The 11,131-nt window shown below is 42.3% G+C and overlaps 1 protein-coding gene across 4 annotated transcripts in view; it reads right to left on the reverse strand.

Moving 5' to 3' along the window:
- Window positions 1-10,866, reverse strand: part of LOC115134164 (ras association domain-containing protein 7-like) — a 66,896-nt gene extending 56,030 nt beyond the window's left edge. The window contains exons 1-2 of one of the 4 annotated variants that reach the window (XM_029667862.2): window positions 819-899; window positions 525-696 (exon numbers count right to left, since the gene is read on the reverse strand). The gene's annotated coding sequence lies outside the window, so the exon portion shown is untranslated. Of the gene's footprint in view, window positions 1-524; window positions 900-10,750 lie in introns of those variants that run through there. The other 3 variants (XM_029667863.2, XM_029667864.2, XM_065022471.1) reach the window with 3 other exon arrangements.
- Between the last annotated feature and the right edge of the window lie 265 nt (window positions 10,867-11,131).

Genomic DNA, 11,131 nt, shown 5'->3' on the forward strand with positions numbered 1-11,131 from the left:
AAGTATTTCTTTCATGGGCAAAATCAGAAACACCATGCACTATTAAATAGTTCTAAGACTAACTGTATCTGTCTACCTCTCAAACAAGCACTTAGACCTAACAGATGTTACACTAAATCATCATTTCTCAATGTAAAAAAAAAAATCTTTAAAAAAAATCAAAGGTAACATTCTTTACAGTTTACAGATGGGTTGGTTCACAGACTGATATACATAAATCACCTGAACTTTGAACCTTGTTAGAGCTAGTACAACTTGGAAATCAGTGATGGAATGCATCCCATTCAATACACAAATATCAAACTGATATTTACATACTCATGCAAATATGTTAATGTCAGATTAAATTAGTTTGCAAGTGCCTCTTGATTTTCATAGCCTACTCGAAGAGCCATAATGTATCACAAACAAACACACACACACACACACTGAGGGAGAAATAAGTTGGCTAGCATGGCTAACTTAACATTAGCTGATTAACGCGAATGTTTTTGTGAAGGTGTTTTACCAATGTTGTCTCTTACCGGTTTATAGCAATTCGGTGTAAAACGACAGAGGTCCTCGTCTCTTATTCAGGTGTATTCTACTCCGGTTGTCTTGCCATAGAGCGCATGGTGCAGTTGAATCTACTCTCCACTGTCCCCGTCAGCGACTCTCTACAAATATTCTGCACATGCATCAGTCCTCCTCACGCCACTGTAAACAACAGTCTGATTGACATCTTAAAGAGGCAGTATCCAATGATTTGGCGGACATGTAAGAAAAACGTTTTTTTCCTGATTTTGATTATCTCATAACGTTTGAGCTATTTATCGTACCTGTCTCATGCCTTTAACATTATCCGAGTCCTATCAACATGTTCAGCCGTTCTCCCGGGTCATGGCTCGAAGGGTCCAGCTTTTGTCAAATCAACGTCAGATTTGAATTTCCGCAGCAGGTTAATTTATGCAGCAGGTTAGGATAATTAACGTAGCAGGTTAGGATCATTTATGCAGCAGGTTAGGATAATTAACGTAGCAGGTTAGGATAATTATTTTAAGGTTAGGGAAAAGGTTAGCTTACATAACATTGTTTTGACGTTAATTTGACAAAAGCTGGATCCCTTCTAGCCATGACTCCTCTACCGCCAGTTAGTGTAGCCGCACACACTTACAGAGGTTGAGCTATTTGGTGATAGCAAGACAGTTCGAATTCTTTCATAATGACAAACTGAAAGTTGTACAATGCTTCAGTGAGTTGTCTGTGATGTCAAATTGTTGCAAGTTGTAATAAACTTTGTGTAATCCAATGGTATCTGGCATCTATGGCCAAATACATTGCAAAGAGTAAACTCTAGCTAGCATCTCTTAACATCACTACTCTAGCACTAAGCTACGCTACACGTACATGCATTGACTTGTTTGCTATTTTCATGAACATTATCTTGATCATTATCATTATCTTTTTAATGCTTCGAAAAACATGCACTGAAATTGTTACAGCAAAGATTTGTGCAGCTGCCCACCTGAGATAGGCCTGGCTACATGGGGGCCAGGGATGGTGCCACAGAGAGAATGGAATTCAAAACACCTTGCTAGCTTGTATGTAAGCCAGCCATATATATATATCCCTATTTCATACTTTGGCATAGGGGTGATGACTAGGCCTATAATAGATTTACCTATTTTGTGTGCCTACAAAGATTATATCTCAAATCAAATGTTATTTGTCATATGTGGCGGATACAACAGGTGTAGTAGACCTTACCTTCAAATGCTTACTTACAAGCCCTTAACAAACAATGCAGTTTTAAGAAAATAGAGTTAAGTAAATATTTACTAAATAAACTAAAGTAAAAAAAATACATGTTAAAAAAAGTTACACAATAAAATAACAATAATGTTACAGGGGTACCGGCACCGAGTCAATGTGCGGGGGTAAAGGTTAGTCGAGGTAAATTGTTACATGTAGGTAGGGGTAAAGTGACTGCATCTGACAAATGTAATCATTAGTCCAGAGTGCTTTCCAAATAAATGTCTCCGGGTGAACAAAATCTAGTCCCGAGTTCAAAATGTAATGTTGGAGGCCTTATTTTTCACTTTCAAACCTGTCTGTGCACCTAAACTGATTGGTACATGTATGATGTACAGTAAAAAAATCCCAACAGCTCCTATTAATGTTATATGATTCATGCTTCTCTTGAATTTAATGGAATGGAATGTCCCTGTGGGCAGGATTGTGTACCATACTGTACATGTCTGAACTCATAGGCGTATCCAACACAGGGACCCTGTTGAGCCTTATTTTTCCTAGAATGGAAAACTAACAAGCCTCCACCTAAAGTAACAGAACAAAGCAGGCAGCTTCCTCTAATAATTGTCTTAATTGCACACACTTGGCAAAGGTTCTGGTATGTCAGTGAGTGCATATCTGCTATACAGTCCTGTGTTGCTCAGTTGGTAGAGCATGGCGCTTGCAACGCCAGGGTTGTGGGTTCAATTCCTGTGGGGGACCAGTACAAGGGGAAAAAAGTATGAAAATGTATGCACTCTACTGTAAGTTGCTCTGGATATATATGTGTCTGCTAAAATGTAAATATAATTAGGCTACTCGTTTCTTGTTTGGCATCAGGCGCAGGATGCAAGTTTGTGCATGTTGGTAACTTAGGCTATGTTGTTACATACACTACTGTTCAAAAGTTTGGGATCACTTAGAAATATCCTTGTTTTTGAAAGAAAAGCACATTTTTTTGTCCATTAAAATAACATCAAATTGATCCGAAATACAGTGTAGACATTGTTAATGTTGTAAATGACTATTGTGGCTGGAAATGGCAGATTTTTTTATGGAATATCTACATAGGCGTACAGAGGCCCATTTATCAGCAACCATCACTCTTGTGTTCCAATATCATGTGTTAGCTTATCCAAGTTTATCATTTTAAAAGGCTCATTGATCATTAGAAAACCCTTTTGCAATTATGTTAGCACAGCTGAAAACTGTTGCCCTGATAAAAGAAGCAATAAAACTAGCCTTCTTTAGATTAGTTGAGTATCTGGAGCATCAGTATTTGTGGGTTCGATTACAGGCTCAAAATGGCCAGAAACAAATAACTTTCTTCTGAAACTCATCAGTCTATTCTTGTTCTGAGAAATGAAGGCTATTCCATGCGAGAATTTGACAAGAAACTGAAGATCTCGTACTACGCACTGTACTATACCCTCAACAGAACAGCACAAACTGGCTCTAACCAGAATAGAAAGAGGAGTGGGAGGCCCCGGTGCACAACTGAGCAAGAGGACAAGTACATTAGTGTCTAGTTTGAGAAACAGACGCCTCACAAGTCCACAACTGGCAGCTTCAATAAATAGTACAGGCAAAACACCTGTCTCAACGTCGACAGTAAAGAGGCGACTCCAGGATGCTGCCTCTGATCTGGCGGACTCAATAAACACAAATGCTTAATTGTAAATTATGTCTGTGTTGGAGTGTGCCCCTGGCTATCCGCAAATAAAAACAAATAAAACCAATTGTGCCATTTGGTTTGCTTAATATAAGGAATTTGAAATGACTCATACTTTTACATTTGATTGTAAAGTATATTTTAGCAATTACATTTACTTTTCACACATTTCTATGCTTTTGGGCCGTCACTATAAACATGTTATTAGTAGAGTAAAAAGGTTTGTTTGCATGCTACAAGCCCACTGAAGCTTTTTAATTTGACGTGAGCCTAAACACCCTTCCTCCGCCCTCTAAAGAATATCAATGTTCTGTTGAAAGTCATCTCTTGGGAATCAAGACGCAGATTTTGGGAGGAGTGGTGTAGTGGTATAATTAGCTATTTAATTTGATAGAGTTAAAGCATCCTCCTTCCACCTGCTGCCATACCAACTGTGTCAATTGTCTAGCAACAACAAGGTTGTAATGGTAGCATTCCATTCACAGTAACCCAGGGGCAGGAGGGTCAAACTAATGTACCCACACCCTGACTTAAAGTCTGTTACCAGGCCCTTTACTACATTCTCTGTCACTTGTATGTAGTGGTCAGCTCATTGCATAGCAGCCTTGTGTAGTGATGCAGGGCTGTTTTATGGTAATGCCCATTGACATCAGAGTGCAGTGATGGTGGGAGAATAACATGTATAAAACCTGCAGGCCATATATACAGTGCAACTGGTTTCCCTGGTTGGTTTAAGACTAATGACTGGTGAGCAGGGACAAGCTCTCTACAACACAGATTCCAGTCAGTCACCACCAGCTGGAAGTGTTTCTCTCTCCACAGTCAAATTACACATCTGAGGCTACTACCTAGACCCACGAGCTGCCCGCTCCAGCTGTCTGCAGCATTGATCTTTCCTCTCACACACCCTACAAGGCATCCCCTCTCAATCCACTCTCTCTCATCACTAGCAGGCAGTGTGGATGATTGCCATTTGGCCAAGAATGTTAACCTCAGAGAATTCAATTATCTGGTTAAATGAGATGAGCAGTAAGTAGGCAGTAAAGTTGGTGAGGCTCAACAGGAAGCCAGCTATACAGACTGTGTCAGACACAGCTGGTCAAAGCACAGGTGCATGATGGAAATGGATGCTCAGATAGGATGGCAGCAAAATGTATCAGACAAATCAGGCAAGTCAAACAAACAGCTTTTTTGTGTTATGTAAGTGGCACAGTTTCGCTTCAGTCCCTCTCATCGCCCCTACCTGGGCTCAAACCAGGGACCCTACGCACACATCAACAACAGTCACCCTTGAAGCATCGTTACCTATCGCTCCACAACAGCCACAGCCCTTGCAGAGCAAGGGAAACAACTACTTTAAGGTCTGGCGTAGCATACCGTATATATATTTTTTCTTCGCATATCTTTAAAAAATATTTTTCTAAACCTCAACTTCAAAATATTTTCTAAATTATATTTCTCTACTTTCGAACCGGAATCCCCCAACAGAAGCTAACCACTGCCAGCGGTCATCAGCTAACCTCTAGCTAGGAAATCTCTCGCCAGTTTACACAGCACGATTCAAACCAGAGCATCCCGGCCTTATTTACTCTCCATATCCCCGGATTCCTACCGCAAGCTCTGGACCTTTTCACCCGGATCATCGCAGCTAGCTAGATGCAATCCGAGTGGCTACTCCTGGCTAACGACTTTGTCCCGAAGCAAGCACCAATTAGCCTAGAGCTAGCCCATGCTAGCCCCATCTCCCGGCTAGCTGAAGAGGTCCATCAGCTACTCCTTGGCCCACAATACCTATTTTGCCAATTGGCCTGGACCCCTTTTACTACACGCCCTGCTAATCCATCACGAATGGACTACCTATGTAATCTGCCTGAGGGTTCTTTTTCCAACGGGCCCCTAAGTCGCGACGTTCCCCTGAATACCCATCTGCTAGCCTGCTTGCCGCGGCCCGCTAGCTGTCTAGAGTATATCGGACTGTTAGCTAAATAGGTCCATCAGCCAATTTCTTGGGCCACTATACCTATTTTGCCAATTGGACTGGGCCCCTTTACTACACGGAACCCTACAAATCCAACACGGCTGGTCTGCCAACAGAATAGCATGAGGAGGCTCTGCACGAGGAGGCTACAACAGACTTCTTCCGTCGCGACGTCCCTCTAAGGCCCTTCTGCTAGCTTGCTAGCCCCGGCCCTCTAGCTGCCTGAATCGCCGTGTCTCCAGCCAGCTTAACTACTCACTGGACCCCTATGATTACTCGGCTACGCATGCCTCTCCCTAATGTCAATATGCCTTGTCCATTGGTGTTCTGGTAAGTGATTGTCTAATTTCACTGTAGAGCCTCTAGCCCTGCTCAATATGCCTTAGCTAACCCTTTAGTTCCACCTCCCACACATGCGGCGACATCACCTGGTTTAAATTATGTTTCTAGAGACAATATCTCTCTCTTCGTCACTCTATGCCTAGGTTTACCTCCACTGTATTCACATCCTACCATACCTTTGTCTGTACATTATATGCCTTGAATCTATTCTATCGAGCCCAGAAACCTGCTCCTTTTACTCTCTGTTCCGAACGTACTAAACAACCAGTTCTTATAGCCTTTAGCCATACCCTTATCCTACTCCTGCTCTGTTCCTCTGGTGATGTGGAAGTTAATCCAGGCCCTGCAGTGCCTAGCTCCACTTCCATTCCCCAGGCGCTCTCATTTGTTGACTTCTGTAACCGTAAAAGCCTTGGTTTCATGCATGTTAACATTAGAACCCTCCTCCCAGAGTTTGTTTTATTCATTGCTTTAGCACACTCTGCCAACCCTGATGTCCTAGCCGTGTCTGAATCTTGGTTTAGGAAGACCACCAAAAACCCTGAAATTTCCATCCCTAACTATAACATTTTCCGACAAGATAGAACTGCAAAAGGGGGCAGAGTGGCAATCTACTGCAGAGATAGCCTGCAGAGTTCTGTCATACTATCCAGGTCTGTGCCCAAACAATTCGAGCTTATACTTCTAAAAATCCACCTTTCCAGAAACAAGTCTCTCACCGTTGCCGCTTGCTATAGACCACCCTCTGCTCCCACCTGTGCCCTGGACACCATCTATCTTCAGAGCTCGTGCTGCTAGGTGACCTAAACTGGGACATGCTTAACGCCCCGGCCATCCTACAAACTAAGCTTGATGCCCTCAATCTCACACAAATTATCAATGAACCTACCAGGTACAACCGCAAATCCATAAACAAGGGCACCCTCATAGATATCATCCTAACCAACTTTCCCTCCAAATACACCTCTGGGGTCTTCAACCAAGATCTCAGCGATCACTGCCTCATTGCCTGCATCAGAAATCGGTCTGGAGTCAAACGACCACCCCTCATCACTGTCAAACGCTCCCTAAAACACTTCCGCGAGCATTCCTTTCTAATCAACCTGGCCCGGGTATCCTGGAAGGATATTGACCTCATTCGGTCAGTAGAGGATGCCTGGTTGTTCTTTAAAAGTGTCTTCCTCATCATCTTAAATAAGCATGCCCCATTCAAAAAATGTTGAAACAGGAACAGATATAGCCCTTGGTTCACTCCAGACCTGACTGCCCTTGACCAGCACAAAAACATCCTGTGGCCTACTGCACTAGCATCATATAGCCCCCGTGATATGCAACTTTTCAGGAAAGTTAGGAACCAATATACACAGGCAGTTAGGAAAGCTAAGGCTAGCTTTTCAAACAGAAATTTGCATCCTGTAGCACAAACTCAAAAAAGTTGTGGGACACTGTAAAGACCATGGAGAATAGGAGCACCTCCTCCCAGCTGCCCACAGCACTGAAGCTAGGAAACACTGTCACCACCGATAAATCCACAATAATTGAGAATTGCAATAAGCATTTTTCTACGGCTGGCCATACTTTCCACCTGGCTACCCCTACCCCGGTCAACTGCCCTGGACACGCCCAAGCCTCCACAATTTCTCCTTCACCCAAATCCAGATAGCTGATGTTCTGAAAGAGCTACAAAATTTGGACCCCTACAAATCAGCTGGGCTAGACAATCTGGACCCTCTCTTTCTAAAATGACCTGCCGAAATTGTTGCTACCCCTATTACTAGCCTGTTCAACCTCTCTTTCGTATCGTCTGAGATCCCCAAAGATTGTAAAGCTGCCGCGGGCATCCCTCTCTTCAAAGGGGGAGACACTCTAGACCCAAACTGCTAGAGACCTAGATCTATCCTACCCTGCCTTTCTAAGGTCTTCCAAAGCCAAGTTAAACAGATCACCGACCATTTCGAATCTCACCGTACCTTCTCCTCTATGCAATCTGGTTTCCGAGCTGGTCATGGGTGCACCTCAGCCACGGTCAAGGTCCTAAACGATATCATAACCAGAGGTCAACTGAATATGATTTTTCAACGCCGACACCGATTACTGGAGGACCAAAAAAAGCAGATACCGATTAATCAACCGATTTTTATATATTTGTTATAATGACAATTACAACAATACTGAATGAACACTTCTATTTTAACTTAATACAGCAATAAAATCAATTTAGTCTCAAATAAATAATGAAACATGTTCAATTTGAACGTTTCATTATTTATTTGAGACTAAATTGATTTTATTGACGAAGTGTTGGAGAAGAAAGTAAAAGTCCAATATTTGTCATGTAAAAATAGCTAACGTTTAAGTTCCTTGCTCAGAACATGAGAACATATGAAAGCTGGTGGTTCCTTTAACATGTTTCTTCAATATTCCCAGGTAAGAAGTTTTAGGTTGTAGTTATTATAGGAATATTTCTCTCTATACCATTTGTATTTCATATACCTTTGACTATTGGATATTCTTATAGGCACTGTAGTATTGCCAGCCTAAGCTCGGGTGTTGATAGGCTTGAAGTCATAAACAGAGCAATGCTTGAAGCACAGCGAAGAGCTGCTGGCAAATGCAGGAAAGTGCTGTTTGAATGAATGCTTACGAGCCTGCTGCTGCCTACCACCGCTCAGTCAGAATGCTCTATCAAATATCAAATCTTAGACTTAATTATAAAAACACACAGAAATACAACCCTTAGGTCATTAATATGGTCAAATCCGGAAACTATCATTATGAAAACAAAACTTTTATTCTTTCAGTGAAATACAGAACCGTTCCGTATTTTATCTAACGGGTGGCATTCCTAACTCTAAATATTGCCGTTACATTGCACAACCTTCAATGTTATGTCATAATTATGTACAATTCCGGCAAATTAATTACGGTCTTTGTTTGGAAGAAATGGTCTTCACATAGTTCGCAACGAGCCAGGCAGCCCAAACTGCTGCATATACCCTGACTCCTCTTGCACAGAACGCAAGAGAAGTGACACAATTTCCTTAGTTAAAATAAATTCATGTTAGCAGGCAATATTAACTTAATATGCAGGTTTAAAAATATATACTTGTGTATTGATTTTAAGAAAGGCATTGATGTTTATGGTTAGGTACACATTAGTGCAACGACAGTGCTTTTTTCGCGAATGCGCTTGTTAAATCATCACCCATTTGGCAAAGTAGGCTGTGATTCGATGATAAATTAACAGGCACCGCATCGATTATATGCAACGCAGGACAATCTAGATAAACTAGTAATAACTACACATGGTTGATGATAACTCGTGATTGTTAAGATTGATTGTTTTTTATAAGATTTATAAGTTTAATACTAGCTAGCAACTTACCTTGGCTCTTTGCTGCACTCGCATAACAGGTAGTCAAGCCTGCCACGCAGTCTCCTCGTGGAGTGCAATGGAATCGGCCATAATCGGTGTCCAAAAATGCCGATTACCGATTGGTATGAAAACTTGAAATCGGCCCTAATTAAATCGGCCATACCGATTAATCGTCGATCTCTAATCATAACTGCCATCGATAAGAGACAATACAGTGCAGCCGTATTCATCGACCTGGCCAAGGCTTTCGGCTCTGTCAATCACCACATTCTTATCGGCAGACTCAACAGCCTTGGTTTCTCAAATGACTGCCTCGCCTGGTTCACCAACTACTTCTCTGATAGAGTTCAGTGTGTCAAATCGGAGGGCCTATTGTCCGGACCTCTGGCAGTCTCTATGGGGGTGCCACAGGGTTCAATTCAGACGAGCTTCAATGCCATACAACTCTCCTTCCGTGGCCTCCGACTGCTCTTAAATGCAAGTAAAACTAAATGCATGCTCTTCAACGTTTTGCTGCCCGTACCTGCCCGCCCGTCCATCATCACTACTCTGGACGGTTCTGACTTAGAATATGTGGACAACTACAAATACCTAGGAGTCTGGTTAGACTGTAAACTGTCCTTCCAGACCCACATTAAGCATATCCAATCTAAAATTAAATCTAGAATTGGCTTCTTATTTCACAACAAAGCATCCTTCACTCATCCTGCCAAACATACCCTCGTAAAACTGACTATCCTACCGATCCTCGACTTCGGCGATGTCATTTACAAAATACCCTCAACACTCTACTCAACAAATTGGATGCAGTCTATCACAGTGCCATCTGTTTTGTCACCAAACCCCCATATAATACCCAACACTGCGACCTGTACGCTCTCATTGGCTGGCCCTCACTTCATACTCGTCGCCAAACCCACTGGCTCCAGGTCATCTACAAGTCTTTGCTAGGTAAAGCCCCACCTTATCTCAGTTCACTGGTCACCATAGCAGCACCTACCCACAGCACACGCTCCAGCAGGTATATTTCACTGGTCATCCCCAAAGCCAATTCCTCCTTTGGCCACCTTTCCTCACAGTTCTCTGCTGCCAATGACTGTAACGAACTGCAAAAATCACTGAAGCTGGAGACTCATATCTCCCTCACTAACTTTAAACACCAGCTGTCAGAGCAGCTGTACATAGATCATTGCACCTGTGCATAGCCCATCTGTAAAGAGCCCATCCAACTACCTCATCCCCATACTGTATTTATTTATTTGTTTTGCTCCTTTGCTCCCCAGTATCTCTACTTACACATCTATCACCCCAGTGTTTAATTGCTATATCGTAATTAACTTGCCACTATGGCCTATTTGCCTTACCTCCCTTATCCTACCTCATTTGCACACTTTTTTTCTACTCTATTATTGACTATGTTTGTTTATTCCATGTGTAATTCTGTGTTGTTGTGTGTCGAACTGCTTCACAGGTCTCAGAGTGAGTGACGTCACCGATTTGAAATGCTATTAGCGCGCAGTGTTGCCAACTTAGTGACTCAGTCGCTATATTTAGCTAGTATTCAGACCTCTAGCAACTCATTTTCAAAAAAGCAACTAGCGACAAATCTTACCGACTTTATTGGAGATTTTTGGAGACTCTGACATGAAAGCACGTATTGTTCTTACTCTTCTCAACGAGCAGCGGATGCTGCCGTGGGCCCCACCCCATCCCAAAGCACTCACAGGAGATGATCACCCCTCCGTGCCCAGACTGCAAATGAATCGCACATGCTGTAAACTGCCGCTGGGTGATCCCATCCTGGTTTACAATAAAAAACTATTAACCTGAATTAGGGCCAGACTAGTTACCATAATTTTCTCACATTGCCATTGACAGTTTCTTCTATTGTCTCTTTTTGGTCCATTTAGATTGTATGTAAAAAAAAATGTTATGGTTAAAAATGTTCATGTTTTACTGTGACTTGTTGTAGGCCCCTAAGTGGACCATAAGG

Source organism: Oncorhynchus nerka, linkage group LG9a, assembly GCF_034236695.1.
Source record: "Oncorhynchus nerka isolate Pitt River linkage group LG9a, Oner_Uvic_2.0, whole genome shotgun sequence".
NCBI lineage: Eukaryota > Metazoa > Chordata > Actinopteri > Salmoniformes > Salmonidae > Oncorhynchus > Oncorhynchus nerka.